This window comes from Triticum dicoccoides, chromosome 1B (genome assembly GCF_002162155.2).
Source record: "Triticum dicoccoides isolate Atlit2015 ecotype Zavitan chromosome 1B, WEW_v2.0, whole genome shotgun sequence".
Taxonomy (NCBI): domain Eukaryota; kingdom Viridiplantae; phylum Streptophyta; class Magnoliopsida; order Poales; family Poaceae; genus Triticum; species Triticum dicoccoides.
The window spans coordinates 704,483,252-704,494,739 of record NC_041381.1 but is presented as its reverse complement, the minus strand read 5'-3'; the positions used below and the strand labels follow the sequence as shown (position 1 = coordinate 704,494,739).

The 11,488-nt window shown below is 52.8% G+C and overlaps 1 long non-coding RNA gene across 1 annotated transcript; it reads left to right on the top strand.

Moving 5' to 3' along the window:
• The first annotated feature begins 866 nt into the window (after window positions 1-866).
• Window positions 867-2,487, top strand: LOC119349850. The gene is made up of 2 exons (XR_005169561.1): window positions 867-1,402; window positions 1,524-2,487. It is a non-coding gene; the product is annotated as an uncharacterized LOC119349850 (long non-coding RNA).
• Window positions 2,488-11,488: the final 9,001 nt, after the last annotated feature.

The following is an 11,488-nucleotide window of genomic DNA, read 5'->3' as shown; positions in this document are numbered from 1 at the left end:
CGAGGCCAATGCATGGGGCCCTTAGCTATATTTATAGCCCTGGCTGCCTGTGCAAAATCACAACGACCTTGCCGTTTGTAGAAGATATACGCAGGTCGTTATGATGCGAATCAGGCTGTACACGTATGATGCGCCAAAAAAAATCATCACCAAATAAAGTCCGACCTGCTACGCACTCGAACTTTCTTCGGTGAGGGGGCATTTGTTCAACGTATTTTTGTGATTACCATTTTCAGAAGATATAAATATAAATGTATTTTTTTTTCTTCTTCTAATTGCAAGTTATACACATCTATGTTTTATATTGGATGTATACGTACACACACGCATTAGGCAATCCTCGATGCAATGGTACGTGCATGCATGCATTTTGAGTTTGCTCACATACTAACCAATGTATACTTGCACTTGATGCTCCGTGGCATAGTCTTATACACACATGCAGGTTACAATCAAGAAGGCTGAGTTCCATGCCTTCGACGTGCCCACAAGAATAACAATACAGTATGCGTATTTTTTTCTTTGAGTACCTGTATATACCGGCCGGAGAGGTGTATACATACTTGAATACCTGCGATTGTTTCAACCAGCAAACCCCAAAGATAAGCGTGAAGATGGCGATCGAATGAACACGGCCCACCGGCAGTCAGGTAGCTAGGTACGCACGAGATGGTTTTCATTTATTTTGCGTGCAGGCGTACGCATCAAGAAAAAAGAAGATAAGCATCAGCGAGATGATAAGATCCGAGGCGAGATTGCATCCATATCTAGTCCAGAAAAATCGGGATGTTTGGCCCGTCGCCAGCCGCCGGGTCGTCCCACCTCCTGCCTATAAATACACACACCCACACATGGAGGCCGGGGGAGAGGCAACACCTCCAGAACCCATCCATCGCACAACACCTCCAGCACCCATCCATCCACCGCATTATATCCATCACCTATCCACGCACACAAGTCTCAGGTATAGTCGCAAGACGACGCACGCAGGCAGAAAGCCAGAGAGCTCTCTCTCACGCAGTGCCGGTACACAGAAAAAGGAGGCCGGCGTACAGGGATCTCTCGACAACTTCAACATGGCCGCGAAGCTCACCTTCCCGAAGGGTAAAACTTTGATCTAACAAATCTCTTTCTTAGTTCTTTTCTTGGCGTATAGGATGCACACACACAAGTCGGGAGCGTTGCCGAAGGCAACGTTCGCATGATCGGTCCGCCGCCGGACCGGAAAATAAAGTCAACGTTGCCGGGGATGGTCTTCACCAAGCCAGCGTCACAAAGAATGACGAGGAGGTCACCATCACCACCTGTTGTCCACCTCGTCACGACGGTTCGACCAAGATGACGTCACGGAGCACGCCACGACACCGCCCACCGTCGATGTCGCCAGGTCGATACCCCGGAGGTCGACGCCACGGTGGCCACCCCCACTCATCACCGCTCGACAAGGACGACGCGTCGCCGGAGCTCATCTTCACCAAGCCCGCGCTATGGACGCTGACGCCACTGAGGTCGGTGTCGCGGAGGTCGACGCCACGGTGGCCACCCCCACTCATCACCGCTCGATGAGGACGACGCGTCGCCGGAGCTCATCTTCACCAAGCCCGCGCTATGGATGCTGACGCCACCGAGGTCGGTGTCACGGAGGTCGACGCCACGGTGGCCACCCCCACTCATCACCGCTCGATGAGGACGACGCGTCGCCGGAGCTCATCTTCACCAAGCCTGCGCTATGGACGCTGACGCCACCGAGGTCATTGTCACGGTGGCCACCCCCACTTATCACCGCTCAAAGAGGACGACGCGTCGCCGGAGCTCATCGTCGCCAAGCCGGTGCCATAGAGGTTGACACCGCCCCCATCACTCGCGCCCACTTCGACACGATGACAGCGTAGAGGACGATGACGGGGAGCCCACAGAGATACCGCCCATCGTGAACATCGTCAGGCCGACGCCTTGGAGGTCGATGGCACATAGGTCGCCATCTCCGCTCTATTGGGCCCATCACCCACTTCGCCGCGCCGGAGACATGCTACTCAAGGCGGAGATCCGGAGTTTGGTGTCACGACCTTCCTCCTTCATGAAGCCGGTGCCGTGAACGAAGGCATGGAGCTTGCCACGACGATGTCGCTATCGACGTCGCCGAGCCAGTGCCAGGGAGGCTGACATGGAGCTCTCCATCACACCACTAGTTTCCACTTCGTCACGCCGGGTGCCGCGGAGTTCACTATCACGCGGCCCATCACCGCTAACTCCTGCACATGCCCGCACTATGCCGCCGGTGACCACGAGATGGCTGCGCTGAAGACGGTGTCCGTTGCCGCCGACTCTGTGGCATGGCGCGACGGTGCTACACTGAACAAGCTCATGTACGGGCCATCGGCCACGCATGTGCCTATGCATGGCCATGCACGTATATTCCTTCGGGTGGGAGAGCATTGTGTGCACACCAATCATATAAATGAAATAAAAAAAGCTACACGGACAGAAGCTCTCACTCAAGGATGATGCCGAAGGACTTTCTCATCATACTGTCTACTACTTCATCACGCCCGGGGTCGTTGAAGACGAATACATGTAAGACAATAAGTTTTGAGGAACCAGCGCAACCCTCTAGGGATGACTTATCTCATTATATATAATGGTTGTGTTACAATACGTACAATATATGTACATAGGTACAGAAGCTATACATAGCCTAACACCCTCCCTCAATCTTAGCCACTTTCTAAAGAACTGAGAAGGATAAGATTGCGCCTACAAGCCTCAAACTGTGGCAGCAGTAAAGGCTTAGTGAAGATGTCTGCAAGTTGATCCTTAGATGAGATAAACTTGATCTGGAGTTGCCTCTGTGATACACGTTCCTGTACAAAGTGATAGTCAACTTCAATGTGTTTCATTCGGGCATGAAATACTGGATTTGCAGAAAGGTATGTAGCACCGATGTTATCACACCAAAGAATAGGAGGCTGTGGTTGAGACAAACCCAACTCCTGAAGCAAAGACTGCACCCAAATAATCTCTGCAGTAGCATTAGCCACAACCTTGTACTCAGCTTCAGTACTGCTACGTGACACAGTAGCCTGTTTCCGAGCACTCCAGGCGATCAAATTAGAGCCAAAGAATACTGCATAACCCCCCGTGGATCGCCTGTCATCTGGGCTACCAGCCCAATCTGCATCAGAGAAGGCCGAAATGACCCGAGAGGAAGTCGGCCGAATATGCATACCAAATGTCAGGGTGAACTGAACATAACGAAGAATGCGTTTAACAGCAGCCCAATGAGTATCTCTGGGAGCCTGAAGATACTGACAAACCCTGTTAACAGCATAAGAGATATCTGGTCTCGTGATCGTCAAGTACTGAAGTCCACCAACAATGCTCCTGTACTCTGTGGCATCCGCAGGAGACAAAAGTTCACCATCAACAGCTCTTATCTTGTCGGTAGACGACATGGGTGTGGTGGTCGGTTTGCACTTCAGCATGCCAGCTCTTTGTAACAACTCCAAGGAGTACTTCTTCTGCGTAAGGACAAGACCAGTAGCACGAGAAGTGACCTCAACTCCAAGAAAGTAGTGAAGCTTCCCAAGATCTTTGACCGCAAAATCAGCACCAAGAGAGCAGACAAGAGCATCAGCAGCATACTGAGAAGAGCTGACAAGGATAATATCATCGACATATACCAAAAGATACATAGTGACTTCTGGCTTCTGTAGAAGAAATAATGAAGTGTCAGCAGTGGACGGCACAAACCCATGAGCACGAAGGGCAGAGGCAAGGCGGGCATGCCAGGCACGAGGAGCTTGCTTCAAACCATATAGTGCTTTGGAAAGACGACAGATATAGTCAGGACGATCAGGATCAGAGAAACCAGGCGGCTGTTCCATATAAACCTCTTCCTCCAAAAATCCATGTAGAAAAGCATTCTGCACATCAAGTTGACGAAGTGACCAACCACGAGAAACAACAATGGAGAGAAGAAGCCGAATAGTGGTAGGCTTGACGACAGGACTGAAGGTGTCCTCATAGTCAAGACCATGACGCTGCCGAAAACCGCGAGCAACAAGTCGCGCTTTGTAACGCTCAATAGATCCATCCGAATGCTTCTTCACTTTGAATACCCAATTTGAGTCAATAACATTTACCCTTGGTGGTGGAGGAACGAGAGTCCATGTCTTGTTACGAAGAAGAGCATGAAACTCCTGCTCCATAGCCTCTCGCCAATGTGGAATGCACAGGGCAGCCTGATATGAGCGAGGCTCAGAAGATGGATCCGCAACAGCAGCAGCCAAACAAGCAGCCAACCAAGCAACCGTACCATCCTTACGTTCCTTAGGTTTGAAAATGCCACTGCGACTGCGTGTATGTGGTCGGGACACAGGAACCACCGAGGTCGACGGAGCAGCCTGCAACGAGCTGGAGGACAGCGACGTTGACGAGTCAGCCGATGACGAGGGCCAGTCACGGTAGCCTCGGACTCGGTCGGCGAAGAAGGCCGGCCCACCAGCGAAACCGGCAGAGCAGACGAAGCAGCTGGCGACTCCGGCATCACAGACCGGGCCGATGGCGAGCTCGGCATAGTGGGCCGTGGCGCGGCAGGTGTCGCGGGACGATCCGCTGATGAAGGCGACGTGAGGACCCAAGCCGCGGGCGAAGACGGCGTGACGGGCCGAGCCGCAGGCGAAGACGGCGTGACGGGCCGAGCCGCGGGCGACTCGGCGGCTGCTGGCGAAACGGACCGAGCAGTGGAGATGCTCGGTGCGACGGGCTCGTCGGGTGACCATGCATGGGCACGCGAATCGATGCCATGCAACATAGGGCGATCGATGTGCCCACCAGAAGACGACGATGATGATGGTGAATCCTCCAATAGCTCCAAACGAGCTCCATGTCCGGTTCCTGCACCATGGTTAGGTAACAGCAAAGGAGAGTATGCAACATCATCAAATTGGTCAGAAGCAACAGAGGATGAATGCAGGGATGGTGGTTCGACAGTGGACACAGGAAGGTTGGCAAAGGGAAAAACATGCTCATCAAACACGACGTCCCGAGATATATAGACACGATTAGTGGGAACATGAAGACATTTGTAACCTTTATGAAGAGAGCTATAGCCAAGAAAAACACACTTCTTAGAACGAAACTCAAGCTTGCGCTTGTTATATGGACGAAGATGCGGCCAGCAAGCACACCCAAATACCTTGAGAAAGGTATAATCAGGTTGTTCATTAAGGAGAACCTCAATGGGAGTCTTCATGTTTAAAACACAAGTAGGAGTACGGTTGATGAGAAAGCATGCAGTGGTGAAAGCATCACTCCAAAACCGAAACGGAACAGATGCATGGGCCAAAAGAGTAAGACCAGCTTCAACAATATGACGATGCTTACGTTCGACTGAACCATTCTGCTGATGTGTATGTGGACATGCTAAACGATGAGCTATCCCAAGCGACTGAAAGAAAGAGTTGAGGTTGCGATACTCGCCCCCCCAGTCCGACTGGACATGAACAATTTTGTGCTTGAGAAGACGTTCAACATGTTTTTGAAACTGAACAAAAATATCAAACACATCAGATTTGCGTTTAATAAGGTAAAGCCAGGTAAAGCGACTATAAGCATCAACGAAACTGATATAGTAATTATGACAACTGACAGAAGTCTGAGCAGGACCCCATACATCTGAAAACACAAGTTCTAAAGGATGTTTCACCTCACGACTGGACTCCGAAAAAGGAAGTTGATGACTCTTCCCCTGCTGACAAGCATCACACACTGCTACATCTTTATTACTAGACAAACTAGGAAGCTCATGACGACGCAAAATATGACGGACAATAGGTGTGGCCGGGTGACCAAGACGAGCATGCCACTGTGAGGAGAGACCCGAACTCCACTGAAAACACGAGCGACACCAGGATGCTCCAGACGGTAGAGGCCCTGGCACAACCGCCCACTAAGAAGAATGTCCCTCGTGCCCCGATCCTTAATAAAATAATCAAAAGGGTGAAATTCACAAAGCACATTATTATCACGTGTGAGTTTAGGAACTGAAAGAAGATTACGGGTCACAGATGGAACTCGAAGAACATTGCGAAGCTGAAGACTCCTATTGGCATGTCTAGTGAGAAGAGATGCTTGACCAATATGAGAGATGTGCATACCTGCTCCATTGGCGGTGTGGATCTTGTCGGAGCCATGATAGGGTTCACGAGTGTGAAGCTTCCCCATCTCGCTGGTCAGATGCTCTGTCGCCCCAGAGTCCATGTACCAGTGTGGATCGATGGAGTAGGACTGAGTGTGTCCCTGTTGATTCTGCGGCGCGGGACGATCAACCATGGCGACCTGACGGGCATTGTTGCGTGTATCTTTGCCGTCATTGCCAAGACCAAGGAAGCTTCGCTGGAAGCGCTTATGACACTTGGAGGCCCAGTGCCCATCGCGGCCACAAAGCTGACACACACGTGGACCGCCAGCCCCCGGTAAGGTCGCAGTAGGTGGGGGGGCCGAGGCGGGCGACGGTGGCAGCCCCAAGGGAGACCGGGTTGATGAAGAAGAGCGGCCACCCTTGGTGGCGGCGTTGGCTGAGAGGGAGCCAGTGCCCCTGGTGCGGCGAGTCTCGACCCGTTGTTCAGTGAGAAGGAGCCAAGAGAAAACCTCGTGTGCCAGCATGGGTGTCGAGTTGCCCCGCTCGTTGATGATCTCGACAAAGGCATCATACTCATCATCAAGACCATTGACAATAAACGAGTTGAACTCGGAGTCGGTGAGGGGCTGTCCAATGGAGGCCAATGTGTCGGCGAGGCCCTTGACCTTGTTGTAGAACTCAGTGGCAGTGGAGTCAAGCTTCTGACACTCTCCAAGCTGACGACGGAGTGCAGAGACACGAGCCTGGGACTGCGCTGCAAAGGTGCGCTCAAGGATGGTCCAGGCCTCATGAGACATCTTCGCGAAGACAACAAGGCCGGCAACTGCCGGCGAGAGCGACCCCTGGATGGAGGAGAGGTTCGCCTGGTCCTGCCCCGTCCAGACGCGATGGGCCGGATTGTAGACCGGACCGTGCACGCTGTTTACCAGCGCGGGTGGGCAGGGAAGCGATCCGTCAATGTAGCCTAGCAGGTAGTGACTCCCCAAGAGCGGGAGAACCTGCGCACGCCAGAAGATGTAGTTGTCGGCGGAGAGCTTGATGGTGATGAGATGACCGAAGTGAAACGGCGGCGGCGAAGACGATCCCATCGAGGAGGCTGCCTGGGGTGCAAACACCATGGAGGCAGCCGGAGGCACCGAAGCCGATGCGGGAGGAGGCGGGACCGCAGCCAGGGCGGGCGCCGCAAAGCTCGCGGCCGGTCCGGACGCCGCAAGGCCCGCGGCCGGGGCGGACGCCGCCAACCCCGCCAGCGGGGCAGTGTGATCCGCTTGCGGCAGGAGCGGCGGGACGACGCCTGCGGAGTCCGCAACGGACGGCGGCGCCGCGGTGTGGACCACGAGGTCACGCCCAAGCGAGGGCGCCGGTGGCGTGGAGAAGACGGAGCCGATGCTCCTTGTCCCGATTAGAGCCGGAACAGAGACGGCATCGAGTGGGAGGTTGAGCAGAGCCGCAAAAGAGGCCGGGAGGAAGCCCGCAGCAGTGGAACCGGTGGTGGCGGCGCTCGACATGGCGGCGGTGCGATCGGTGACGCGGCGGCGGCGGTGAAGGCGGCGGCGGCTGCGGCGGCGGTGTGGGTATTAGGGTTTAGAAGCGGAAGCGATCGTAACCTAGCGTGATACCATGTAAGACAATAAGTTTTGGGGAACCAGCGCAACCCTCTAAAGGTGGCTTATCTCATTATATATAATGGTTGTGTTACAACACGTACAATATACGTACATAGGTACAGAAGCTATACATAGCCTAACAATACACAAACTCCACCGACATCGGCCCGTCTTCCGTTTCGCCGCACCATACACCATCAAAGGCGAAGATGTAGAGCGTGCCCAAGCGTCATCCGCTCCGTCAAGTCGGACGCTCGACGAACGCCGGAGTTCCAAAGAGGACGCCACACCGTGAAGACGACGCCCTACAATATCGCCCGCATCCCGCTCATGAAGGTGGTGCCCCGCGCCATGATGCCGCTGCCACCCACAAGCCACAACACGCTCATCAAAGGGCGGAATCAAAGGAAGTTGATGCCATCCAAAGTCGACGCAGACGATGCCTGTCAGCATACCGATCTACTTCATCATGCTCGGTGTCCCCAAAGATGGAGACGCACAACACCCCACCTCCTGCTTGTCCACCTCGTCTTACTGTAGAGCTCTGAAGATGAACATGTGAGCACGGCGACGTCCACTCGACGCCCAGACTCGAAGGGAAGGCCGGGGTCCCACACCATGATGCCATGAGAAAGATGGCCTCCTACCCCGTGTCGCTGCTACCGGCGCCACGCTCATTCGGAGGCTGAAGCCGAGCAAGTTGACGCCGCCCGAGGGCAAGGCGCGGCTGCAGGGCGACGCGACTTCAACGACAACACTGCTCCTCTACGAACTCGTGAGATGACGCCTTGACGACGCCGACTGCCGTGGACTCGGTGTCTGGCCGGGACGAGGTGTCGACCACTCAGGCCATGCTGGCGCGAGCAACGCGACGGTCATACACCGAAGCCGGTCTTCATCGTCAATTACTCCCGCAGGGCGTTGACCCTTGTACACCCCGAGAAGCTACTGGTCGTCGAGAAGTCCGAGCCGAGCGTGATCCATGCTACCCCAACAACAACTCCTCCAACGCCGCCAAGACCGACGAGGCACGACGGCGAGGGCGAGCACGGCCACCGCAATGGCTACGCTACTCACGGCGTGTGTACCAACAGGGACACGGGCTCTGTCGCCGCTCACACACACATCACCATCATCATGCATGAAGAAAGCGAAGCAAAGACGATGAAGACGACCACACAGCTCAATCGGAGGTATCCCGCGAAGCAACCTGCGGGAGTAATTAACCGGGAGCCTTCCGAGGCCCCTGGAACCAGGAGATCACACAATCGCCACAGCCAGCTTGGCCATGCTAGTAGGCCACGGAGCGCACCTTTTTTCTATGGGATATTGTAATTTTATTTCTCCAATAAGATTAATGAAATACCCGTTCCCATATCTTTTTCTTTCTTTTTGTAGTACGGTACACTGGCACGCCCGCATACTCATTTCTCTATTCCCGACGTTTGAGAGAAACACACTCCCTTCTTCCCTTCTCCTCAGAGTTTTAGATGTTTTTCTCGTGTCAAACAGTCCTCGTAAAGTTGTTTTGACGATCTCGAAACCTTTTTTTTGGAAAAGAAGGTTAAAACCCCCGGCCTTTGCATCAATCGATGCATACGGCCATCTTTATTTATTATTCCTCAAGGGTCTAACAAGAACATACATCAAGCCACCCAAAATCACGCACACCTACAAAACTAGATAATGTGGAGTGCTCACACTCCCCATATCTAACACCGGTGTCGTCGTCGATCCATTCACCTAACGTCTCGGGACCAACAACCGGTGCAACAGACCTAAAGAGTGCACCACATGCACACGTTTTAGACGCCACCATCATCATCGGACCGCTGACCCATCTTCAGGAGAGAGACGCGCATTATCCTTGCCAGTCCGTCCATCCGTTGACACCACCACGGCGCCAAACGATGCCACCGCCCCGCGATTGTCCATCCAGACGCGAAGATTATGGAAGATCGGTCGTGCGTAGCACCTGCTGAGCAGGCATGACACAACATAGCACCTTTCGGTCAGGCATGACTTGACATCTCCACCAACGATGCTCCCAAGAGATAAACGACACCGTAATATCACCATCATCCGATCAGGAAGACCAGATCCTAGGGTTTCCTCTGGAGCAGCATGAGTGAGTCGACAGTCGTTACTCGACAATGCCTTCATCAAGGTAACGGCGCAGAACGCCGCCATTGCCTGCCATCGGCTCGATTTTCACCGGCAACTATGTCTTCCCGAATCGCAACCGGAGCTAGATGACGGATCATGAGATCTGATCATCCAGCCTCAGGCCGACCACCTCCAACGGAGGAGATGGCCACCACCGCCGACTGCACCGGCCAGATCAGATCGGACTGGAAGTGCCGCCGACAAGACCACCAGGCCCTCCACGCCGTCACCGCCAATCCCAAGGCAGATGGCGCGCCACCGCATTATAGCCGGCCGCTGCCGCCCAAACTGGGCCAGCCGCTGCGCCCGTAGCCCACGCCGGCGTCCGTGACCGGGCCGCCCGCCCCGGACCGCCCCTGAGACGTGGGAGAGAGGGACTCCTCCGCCACCGCCGTCGGCCCCGGGCTTAGCCCGGCGGCATCCCTCGGCGGCGGCGGTGGGACGAGAGGAGGTAGTGCACGCCCCCGGCGGCTAGGTCTTGGGCGCCGCCCAAGTCGTCCTAGTGGGGGACGACGCGGGGGTTGGGCAGGTGCTTTGTCTAATAAACAATAATTAGCTCAAAGGAAAGAATCATCTGAATACAATCACAGATTAGGACAACTTGAAGTACCAGAAAATCAAGCTCCTCATAATATCATCCAAGTAAAAGAGTTGCAAGTCAAATGTATTTGGAATTTGAAAGATTTCTCTGATGGCGAGTTCTTATGATAGCATTAACACCAATAATGGTGAACCAAATAAACACACTTGGTTTTAATTAAACGGGCACAAATAGAATAGACAATTGCTGAAATGAAGCACAGCATGAAAATAGTTCAAACAATGGTTTATCGCAGATATTATCACTATTAAAATGCTTCTGAACTTACCACAAACGTAATCAAGTGAGTCATAGCTTCATAACCAGTCTTTTTGGGAATACTTTGGCACAATAAAAAGGACTGTCACTAGATGTTCCGAAGTGACCTTATCCTGTGGTTTCATGAGGCTGGAAAGGTCACGCTGCTATAATGCAATACAAGAAGAACAAATCAATCAGAGTAGGACTCAAGGCAATCAACAAACGTAGCATAATACTATTTCCCTTTGTCCCATAATATAAGAACGCTCTCTTATATTATGGGACGGAGGGAGTATTACCAAGCATGTCCCTCTAGAGGTAGTCACAAAGTATGGCGAGACAATTTACCTTCCAATTTTCTTCCTGTTGATTGCGCCAAGCTGGCTCTTAGCATTACCACATTCAGCAACTCTAACCTGGAAAAGGCCATATTCAGTATTTTTGTAAATCCAACATCCACCAAAACACTTATTTTCATCTGTAATCTATTACAAAGTAAAATGAAGGTCTATATAAAACCAAGAACTGCACTTGTGATGAGGGGTGGAGACAAAGGACTGGCAAAATCGACGCGGTATTTTAGTTATAACTACTTCAAGATATCCCTTTTCCTGACAAAATCTGGTACCAACCCCTTGCTGTTTGCATCATGAACATTATCTGGCAATTCAATACCAGAAAATGGTTTAAATAATCATGAAACTAGCTGCACAAACAGGTAGCAAGAGGGAA